At 38.0% G+C, this 10,992-nt stretch overlaps 1 protein-coding gene across 1 annotated transcript in view; it reads right to left on the reverse strand.

The window, feature by feature from the left end:
* LOC139711961 (uncharacterized) overlaps positions 1 to 3,616 on the reverse strand; it is a 50,019-nt gene extending 46,403 nt beyond the window's left edge. Inside the window, exon 1 of the mRNA XM_071623808.1 lies at positions 3,379 to 3,616. The gene's annotated coding sequence lies outside the window, so the exon portion shown is untranslated. The remainder of the gene's footprint in view (positions 1 to 3,378) is intronic.
* Positions 3,617 to 10,992: the final 7,376 nt, after the last annotated feature.

Consider the following 10,992-nt stretch of genomic DNA (forward strand, 5'->3'; position numbering starts at 1 on the left):
GCTAGCTCTCAAGTTTGGAATTGGATGGAATATGTCAGTACAAGTAGTGAGTTTCAAATATATATGACAGAACTTTGCCATACCCTTCATTGTTTTGGCAATAACTTGTGTACGAGAAATCAGAGTTGACATATCGCTGTTAATGTCTAAGAGCGTCATAAAGGTGCTTTTGATTACACATAAAGGTGCTTAAGATGTACCGGTAAATTCAAGGTACATATCTATGATCCATTCTAGAAGTAGAAGGACAATGTGAAAGATATTTGTCACATAGTTTACTATTACTCTGCACAAGCTTCAGGGATTTTTTAAATAAAAAGAATTAGTGATTTTTGTCAATGTGGTAACTTCCTTTAAAAGAAGAAAAAGTAATCATTTGATGGAAAGAACAAATATTTTTTTTCTTTTTCAATGTACTGACCAAATTTAATACAATTTTCATTTACATTGCCCTTTTTATGTAAAATATGCATCTCGAATTAGAATTTGTAGAAATACAATGTATATTTGATGTTCACTTTAATGTAAACCATGAAAAAGAAAATCGCTGTTAACTTGTCCCTCTTCCATTAGACATATATTAAAATGTTAATAATTTATATGTAAGTATGCACTGTATTCATCATGTTTATGTTCTATTTGTTGTTGAATTGAAGTCTCTGACTTCATTTTTCGAAAGATTGTGGATTTAATTGACTGAGAAACTGTGTGTAAATCTATGCATGCTATTTTGCGTCATGTCTGGAGTGTTGCCTTAGGTAATTGTTTGTGAAGTCAGTGAAGGCATCCAGTAGACATTAGGTAATTGTTTGTGAAGTCAGTGAAGGCATCCAGTATATAATTATTTTGGTTTAAAAAAAAGGTTATAATTTTCACCATATGGGGTGCAGAAAGGTAACCCTATATAGAGACGTGTGCAAATTGTATTGCATCCTATATTGCGGTGACTTTATCACCCCATGGGGTGCAAAATTACAACAACAATATGAACCATAATGGGTGCAGGTATGAGGTGCAGAAAGGGAACCCTGTATAGAGGTCCATATTTGCACCTTATAGGGTGTTGAATATAGGGTGCTAAATAAGAACCCCCCAAAATAGAACCCTAAATGGAGCCGCTGGTGTTACAACGATATGAACCAGAAAGGGAGCAAATTTGCACCTGAATTTTTGTTCACCATATGGGGTGCAGAAAGGGAACCCAATGTAGGGGTGCAAATATGCACCAGATATGGTGTTGAATATAGGGTGCTAAATAAGCACCCCCAAAAATAGAACCCTAAATGGAGCCGCTGGTGTTACAACGATATGAACCCTATTGGGTGCAGAAAGGGAACCCAATGGAGGGGTGCAAATATGCACTATATATGGTGTTAAATATAGGGTGCTAAATAAGCACCCCCAAAAATAGAACCCTAAATGGAGCCGCTGGTGTTACAACGATATGCACCCTGTAGGGTGCAAATTAGAACCGTAATTTCTCTGTGTGTAGGGTCCTGCGCTTAATTTAGGGCCTAACATCAATAGGTCTATAGCCTACATAATGTACCGTTGAACGCCGAACTCACGAGTAGACGAGAAGGCAGACAGTGGTGGGGCCTATTTCACGATTTGTTGTGGTTTTTTTTACAAGTTTATAAATCACTGAGACCTATAATCGAGCTGTAGGGTCACGATAGCCTACCTTATGTTCAAATGCGAGTACAATAAATTGTACTAAATTGACTGGCAGTTGTTGATGGCTGGAACAGTGTGCAGGTAATCTGTTCGTGATGATATAAATTTTTAATGCATAGCGCGTTATGATTTGAATGTCTTGTTATGAATGTTCTAATATTTTTTGGGTGTTTGTATGTTTGTGTAACTGGTATCTTTCGTTAAGATATGTTTGGTAACCAGTCTGGGATTTCCCAACTACGTCAGATAGATGACTCATCCTGCTCAGTTAGCGTCGGTAGATACGAACGTAGCAACATGATCGAAGTATTTTTTGACGGTTGAAGTGAGCCCTCACACGACGAATGTGCCGATGGCTGCTCGTGTACTAGAGTACATGGTATGCCTGCAAAGGCTGAGTACTGTCATAGAGCTCAACTCTATGGCTACTGTACACGCTACAGTAGACCTACCTAGCGCACGCATACAGCCTGCGCGTTGCTGCTAGCTGCTGTAAATTCATTGCAGTGCGTGGCACAGTAGGCACAGTTAGTGGTCACGTCACGTAGCGCGAGCACCAAAGATTTATTCAGTGTACGATCTATGCTTGCACTAGGCAGTGACCTAGAAGCAAGTATATGGAGCAGGCGCGCACAAGCAACCGTGCGTTGCTGCGCCGCCAGGCTGGCCGGCCGGTATGACACGTACGGGCGCCGGCGGATGTATGCGGATAGATAGGGCCAAGGGTGAGGCGCGAGTATTAGTAGTAGGCCAGCTGAGTGTACGTACAGTTGTATTTTAGTCAAGTTCGATGGGTTGCTGATGGGAGACAGGAAAATCGATAAACATGGCAGTGAGAAGGTATGGCAGATTAAAACCAAGTTACGAAATTTACGAGGTTTTGACAATTTGCTGGAACACCACCTGATCACATTTTTTCCCCCTGTTGCATTAGGGTAAAAAGCCCTCGAAAAACGATGTCTTTCACAAAAAGTGGACCTTTTGTCCACGTTTGAAAATTTTTTTTGGGGGGGGTCGTACGACCCTCCCGACCCCCCCCCCCCCCCCCCTTGCATACACCCATGGATTAATCACCTTTATGTAACGGTAGCAGTAGTAAATGCTAGGATTTTAATAAAGGTTCACCTGTAATCTAATAGAATGAACTATTTATAGATGTTGAAGAAATGTACCAAGAGATTGAAATATGGAATTTGTCAGGCTGTAAAGACATACTTACTGTCTTCTCTACACCATACCTATGGAACATGTAGATACTCGGAGATTACTCACCTAGCAAGTGTGAGACGACGTTTCTGGTGGACTTTTTAGCAGGGACTTTCCGAACGCTGCGAGGATCGACTTCTGAAAATCATATATGAAGTAACAAAAATTCAATGGAATCCCCATATTGCAAATGTTATTGCTACCAGATATCTTTGAATTTCTATTTTAAGATTTACATTAATTTTGTTGCAACAGTGAATTGCACATAACACGATATTCGGCATTAAACTATCATGTGTATGGGGCATATCAGTTTAAGGAGAAACAGTATTTACTGCGATGACAATGTTGTTAAAGGGTCTTCATGTTGCCAAGGTCTCCGTACCAATCTCGTCAACCTCGGAATACAAGTGTTTAGCGATCTAGTCTTAAACCTCTATTACCGACAGAGCAAAACGAACGAATAGAAACATCACACATGTATACGATACTTACCGGGAGAGTATGAACTGAAGATTCTTTTAGACCAGTTTACTTGAAATGTTTGTCTTCACGCGAAGAACATAGTTGTGACACGCATGGTTGTAAGATTCTTCTAAAGAGGCAATGCTTCAAATGTGAACAAGATTGGCCTACGTGCCAAATATATTTCAAACATTAACACTGTTCCCCTGTCGTTTTGTTCCGCGACCCGTGTGTCACTCGGCTCCAATCATTTCCTTATATATCAGAAATGTTGGACTATGAGTTGTTTGCACTATGATTTGAGTTTGCTTACTTGGCATTCTGTTGTGCTTGTCAGTTGTGTATATACGTGTGTGAGTGTGTGTGCGTTGTGTGTGTGCGGGGGGGGGTGTTTTGTGTTTCATTTTTTCTTAACTCTTCGTCACATTAGTGCTCGAGTAAGGAACCTGTACTTCATATCTCATGAAATTAATCTTTGTTTCCATTCACACATGTGGCAAGTTAAACAATTTGTGATGATAAGCGATCCTTATATATATATATATATATATATATATATATATATACACTCAACAAAAAAAAAGTAAGTTCCCCCCTAGCATTTTTGGCTATATTTCAAAAAGTATTTTACCGCTTTTTGTAATTCAAACGGAAATGAATTATTGGAATGGAATGGAATGGTAATGGTTTATTTAAAAAAATTCATTTGCAACCATGAAGATGGCTGAATTGCAGAATTTTGTACAGTGTAATATTTCATTTTATGGTAACATACATAATCATACAATCAGTCTACGATTAAAAGATAAAACTTTTAATAAAAAAAATTGCCACCGGATATCATTATTGGTGTGAAAATATGCATTTTATGTCAAAATGCATGTAAACAAAAGTTGCACTTTAGTGATTTGCAATGGCATTTACACAAATAAACAATCACTCATGATTCTGAACATTTAAGCATGGTTTATTGCATATTTCTCTATCTCTTTCTTCACATGATCATACAGTGAAGTATTTTATAATTGGTATGTAGACCATCCGCTTCAATGACCAGCAGGCATCACTTCCTTATACTGTTAACTAAATGCATACTTGGCGCTACTCAATGTTGGCTCATGTTCTCTGCAAGATGCGCTGAAATTCTTGCAGTAAAGTGTCATCTTTCACCTTCTTGCTCGCTTTCCGCTTTGTGAATGATATCCCAAAGATTCTCTACTGGATTACAGTCAGGGGATCTTGCTAGATCCCTTGCACCGGTCGCACGCCCCCTTCCCTTAATGATTTTTGTTAAAACAAAAGACATAAAAAGAAAACCGGGGAGGGGTGCGTGATCCCCCTTTAATACTGCAAAGGGGTCCCTCTTACGGAATTTCTAGATCCGCCACTTCAATATATCATTGCTACTCTGGTACAGGCATTGACCTCAGAAATTAAAAAAAAAAATGGACAAGTATCTGTATAGTGTGTGTACGTAATGAGACTTCGTTAACATGATGATGTGTGAACTGAGATGAAAATGACAGCGGGGCGTGGTTACCTCGTTCGGTGAACCCTTGCGCAGATGCATTGTAATCTGATGATATACTTAACAATGTATAGTAGCAAACGCTTCGATGACAATTCAATTCAATTCAAAGTTTATTTCATTTTTCGACAAAACATAAGTTACACTTCTTTTGACAACAGAGAATAAGGTAAACAGAACATTATGTATCGAAAAGAATGTAAAACAATTGAGGAGGACCTTATAGTAATTATACATTGTAGTAAAAAAAAAAACAGAAGTGATCGATATAAAGTACATGTATAACTTTGCTTAAAGTGCGAAGAATGGAGAGACCCACTAAAGAGACAGAGCTTGTAGAATGTGGGCCCCTCTGGAATAATAATATCAATGGAAAGATTAATTGAAGCATCATAAATACAAAAGGAGAGGAAAAAAAGAGGAAGAAGTCTGGAAGCCCACTGAGAACTAGATTCACAGATAAACGTTCAGTTTGAGACGGAACAACAACTCTCATATTAATGTGACCCGCTACAATAAAAGGATCCTAAAGTCGCTGACAATTCGTTACCTGAAGTCTTGAAAACCCGAACAAAGAAAAACGATAATAAAGGAAACCTAGTGATGCAAAGAGAAGAGACTACGAAAAAAAATGTAGAAGACAAAGATTAAAGAGGTACAGAAAAAGAAATAGGAATTACATAAATATACGAAAGTTATTTAAGCCAACCAATTATCACGGTTTTTACTGATTATTAGCAAAAAGTGTGCTGTGCTCCCCTCCCAGCATAGTTTCCCACTACATGTTCCGTTGTTTACTTTGCGTGTGTATAATGAATGCATGCACCATTGTCGAGGCAAGCCAAATTGTTCAATAGCAGGAAATGACAGGATGATACATTTTCTTTCAGTTGGCATGAAAGCCTTTCATGTTCAGTCGCACATGACTAATTAGCAAAAAAAGAAAATCAATTAAAAAGTGTTAAATTTTGGTGTTTCCGGTGTTTTTGGCTATTGCTTAAGAAAAGTTATGGTTAGGTTAGGTAGAGCTACGGATAAGAAAACTGCTTGGTGACATTTCAAGTATATTTATGTAAGATGGGATGGGGGAGGGTCGGGCTCAATTTTCACATCGTCATCATCAAACGCATGGCTATATTTTCACCAAACTTGATTTTTACCCAACTACGTTTTTACTAGTACCATTTGTGACCGTGCATTACAAAACTAACAAAAAGTCGCACACACTGATTTTGTGTGAGGACTGAAAATAGGTGAAATGGGTCAACCTAGCCGATCTTGACTAGTCATATTTTCTTCTACATTATGCTAAAATTTGGGATCATAAAGGGCAGGGAAATGTGCTTTTTATCAGTTTATCTCGAACATTTTTTTTGTGTGTGAATAGTGTGATTAGGTGTGTCTCTAGAATCTCCTTTTCATTGTGTGAAAAAAAATTGTACACACTCTTCACTTTCAACTCTAATAAATTTTGAAGGGATCATGCTACTGCTTTGAAAGTTTGCATTACTTTTGGACAGAATGTGCTAATACGGCATGCTCAATTTCATTTTAATCTGATAATCTCGTCATTGTCGTTACTCCATTGTCTAACATTCTGTTTTTGTTTTTGTTTTTGTTTTTTTGTTTTGTTTTGTTTTGTTTTGTTTTTGTTTTTGTTTTTGTTTTTTTTTTGTTTTTTTTTTTTTTTTTTTTGGGGGGGGGGGGGGGGGGGGTTGTCCCATTCATCGCACAGCCAGCACGGCTTGGTAAAGATTTAGCGCTTGAATAGGCACTGCACTTCATAGCCTCTTTTCTTAGTGCTTTCTTTCCAATATTTGGATAGGTTAGGGAAGTCCATTTGATTTGAGTTATACATCATTTTAAACTCTAAAGTATGCTCTTTCAGAATATGCTCTTAACTAAAATGTCATGTCTGGCGACTTTCTATTTTGTGTTCCAGGGTCACATTTATACAGATGGACGCCGTTTCCCACTTGAGGTTCCGTAGGGCAGGGGAGGGGGGGGGGGGGGACCTCCAAATAAAGTTTTTTTTTCTCTCTCTCTCTGTCTGCGTCTTAAAACCAGAAAAAAGAATAATTACAAATTTTCGTGCTACGATTTTGTAGATTTGTGCATTTACTGTGGAGTGTAGGGAGGAGCGGTGACTGAATTAGGTCTTACATTCGTTCTTTTAACCTTTCTCTTTTTCTCGAAAACACTTTGTGAAATTCTTCAACCAAAAGTTATTGTGGAGATTTTTTTTTTATATTGTCCGAATGCCACATCCTTAGGCACTCCAAAGCCCCCCCCCCCGTTTCTCAGATTATCTGAAAAAAAAAAATGAAAGAAAATCAATTGTGAAACCAGAGGTACTCTAAGTAAATACATCAGTGAAACGTTTTTTCTAATACTTATAGTAGATAATAATAGCTACTCTGCTACTGAGGCTCGGGAGAAATTTCCATGTTTTGTTGGAAAGGAAATTTATCCTTTTGACAGATATTTTTGCCAGTATGTAACAATTTGCAAATGAACACATGCTCTCTGGAGGAATTTAAAGCTTCCTTCACCACTTTTCTAAGAAAAGCAGAAAAATAACATTAACAAACAACTTGCAATACTCAGGTGACGGAGAAATCCCTTGGTCTCTCCTTAATGTCAAGTGACACACATCAGTTGATCGCTAGAATTTATAATACAACACAGCAAAACTTCATTAACATTTGCCTTTGTGGTTATGCATTAATCTATATCGCGGATATCAATCAATCTAAAAAAAAAAATGTACATTATGTCCAGTACAATACATACAATTGTGCAAGACACAATACATTTTCAGTGAAACAACATCATATTACATCATGTTTGTTTGTTTGTTTATTTTTTCTTACAGTTGGCTTTATCCAGACGCACCATATTTTTTATACAATTATGTTTCTAAAAAGCCAAGGGATATTTTCTCTTTTTTTTTCTGGCATTTTTAGCTCGTGAGCATTCCTCACATCTTTATTCATCGTCATCCAGTTTAACAGCTTTGTAAAGATAGGCGCGACGGCTTTCCGAGGGAATTTTGAAGTCAGCATTGTGATCTACAACAGCTTTGGTGAGAGTTACAGTTGGGTGATCGTGCGTTGTAGTAAGTTCAAATTGTGGGATGAGTGTACCATCATCGTTGTTTATGAAGTCAACCTGAAAACAAAGAAAATACAAAATACAAAATAAATCTTTGTCAGACCCGTAAATCATGTTTTTATTGTTGGTAAATATCGGTACGTATATTTTGTGCATCTGCTATAAAACAATGTTGCTCCTTGATTATTTGCAAAGATTCACACACCGTTGTATGTGAAAACCGAAATGCAAAATTGCTTGAAAGTTTCAGTTTCAGTTTGTTTTATTACTGCACCCGTAGGACGAAAATCAGTGTGAAAAAAACCCACAATATTTGTAACATAAGCAAAAGTATTCATAAGAAAGAGATAAACGCGCAAAAAGTATACCAACATAATTATGATTTATCTAACGGAACGCAAGTGAAAAAAAAAAAAAAAAGGTTTCTTGAAACGGATAACGGCATTTCGGCTTTATGATATATTACAAACGTCTTTTATGTTTAACTGAAGAAGCATACATTACGACACTAGGAAAAGAAGGTCCACTAGATCGAGAGCATTAACAGCACCACCTTAAGACCAATTAATTGTATAGGGAGTCCAGATGATGTCATATAGAATAATACAATACGAGAGATGGAAAAGGCGATTTCAAAGGGTGTTACTCCGTCAGTGCCCCCACCTTTCCCCCTAAAACGTTCAAGAACTATGGTGTTTATGTGAACGTTTATGAAAACATAATCAAAATTCATTTAATATGTGCGAAAGACTTTTCATTTATTAATGATTTTGAAAAATCCAAAACACCCTCGATTCCCTTTCCTCAAAACACATACCGGTAGTGTTCTATTTAGAAAAAAAAATACAGTGAAATGGTATGGACATTCAGATCAATCAACTAGAAAAGTACCCAGCTGTGAAGTGAAACTTACAAGAATATAGTTTATAAAAAAGTCAATGTATACACCTGCTGAACATGATATTGAGGGGGAGTAGTCATCTACAAGTTGTCGATTTTATATAAATTTACATACAAAAAAAAAAATATAATCGTCCATATCAAGAACGTTACATTGATTAAACGTTCTGGATATGGAAAAAGAACATCCATTTATAAAAACAGCTATTAGTATTTCATGTTTTTACAAGAATGATTTGACAAACACCAAAACCGAGGTGAATTGCTACGATACAGAATGTTTTCACCAGTTGAATGGTGTGCATTACATTGAATATAACAGTGTATAATGTATATAATTATCATAAACCTATTTAGAGTTCAATTTGTAATTTTCTCTGTAAATTTTACAGAGAAAATTACATAAGGTCTACTTAACTAGTGAAGTGAAAAAGAAAAGGGCGGAAATAATCATGTCCACGGTGTAGCTACGAATTGAGAAAGCTAATTAAAAATAACAAAATCAAACCATACATCGTTCTTTTCCTCCTTTTATAAACATATGACTTTTTTTTTGGGGGGGGGGGTTCCCATGAAGAGAACAATTCTGTATATAAAAATGGTAACAATGTCGATCCTCGCAGCATGACAGAACTGTTCCCTTTAATAAAATCACACGTGAAGAAATCATTCTTGATGTCACGGATGTTCCGGGACAATAAGTTTTAGTCTCTGACTCGAGACCGTGAAGAAAATTAATTGCATCCGTCAGTATGTAACTTTCCTCTTCATGGAACAACCTGTACATGACATTTGTAATTAACGTGTAGATGGAGCTGTTAATCATGTCGGTCTCATGATTCTTCTTTGCCTTGTGTGGGTGACGTGGGCTCTATTTGACTAGTGTCGGGCTCAAGAGCCTTCTTTGCCTAGTGTCGGTCTCATGGGCCTATTGTAGTTTCTGTTTCGTGGGCCTCTTTTGAATACTGCCGGTCTTGTGATCCTTTATTGCGCACTGTCTTTCTCAAGATGTTTTTTTTTCTTTAATTGGTGTCGTTCTCAGGGGCGGATCCAGGGAGGACCGCAAGCGGCGCACGCCCCCCTTTAATTTTTGTTGAAACAAAAGAAATAAAAAGAAAAAAAAGTGGGGGGAGGGGATTTAATTTTGTAAACGCGCCCCCTCTTTACGGAATTCCTGGATCCGCCCCTGGTTCTCGTGAGCCTGTTGTACGTAGTGTCGAATTCACGGGTTCGGCTGTATGACTCGTGAGCCGTATAGCTCATGGGCCGCATGAATCATGGACCTATATTAATTTGATGTCGGTCTCGTGGACCGTATGACTCGTGGGTGTCGGACTCGTGGGATGACTCCAAGACATCTGCCTCCATCAGCCGTTGAGAAACAGGTAGATACTAAGATATGTAAGAAAAAAAAAAGCTCAAGAGTTGAATAGGGCGCAAAATGTAGGTAAAGTGTGAAAGAGAGTCAAAACTAAAACGTAAGAGATCCAACATCATTCATGGTAAAATAGCACGGTGTCTGTTCCGTTGCTCTTTTACACTGTCTAAAGGCAGTATGTTTAACAAGAACATTACAGCAATTTTTAGAATTTAGTATGTGTGTGTGTGTGTAAGGGGGGGGGGGAGTCACGGTTGGATGCACACACTGTGATGCCTGTCTTTTAGTTGTATTAGTATCAATTCTGTGTTTGGGGAGTAATGGGTAATTAGCCTGCTTGTCAAGCAGAATCAACCACTTGCTCAGGTGGAGGCCATTATCGGGGGGGGGGGGGAGAGGTGGCAGTATTATGCACCCCGATTTTCCAAAGCTTATCTGACTCGTCGTTGATTCCAGTTGGGGATTTGCGTGATGAATCTGCTTTCATCCCACAAGATCCTTAGTTCACAGATGTGGGCATGGTGGATAAAAGCAGACTTGTCCCGTTGGCCCATCAGCCATGGACCTGGTGTTCCAGGTTGCAAAGGATCGGCTTGTCTCTCCGATGTAAACCTTACTAAATTCACAAGGAATGCGGTATACTCAAGGAAGATTCTTAGAATGTCGTTTGTCCTTGTGTGTAGTGAAGAAAGATTGAAGTTTGGTTGAAGAACTGTGCCGCATT

This window comes from Diadema antillarum, unplaced genomic scaffold (genome assembly GCF_040938485.1).
Source record: "Diadema antillarum isolate AM-2024a unplaced genomic scaffold, OU_Dant_1.0 seq00001740_RagTag, whole genome shotgun sequence".
Lineage (NCBI taxonomy): Eukaryota > Metazoa > Echinodermata > Echinoidea > Diadematoida > Diadematidae > Diadema > Diadema antillarum.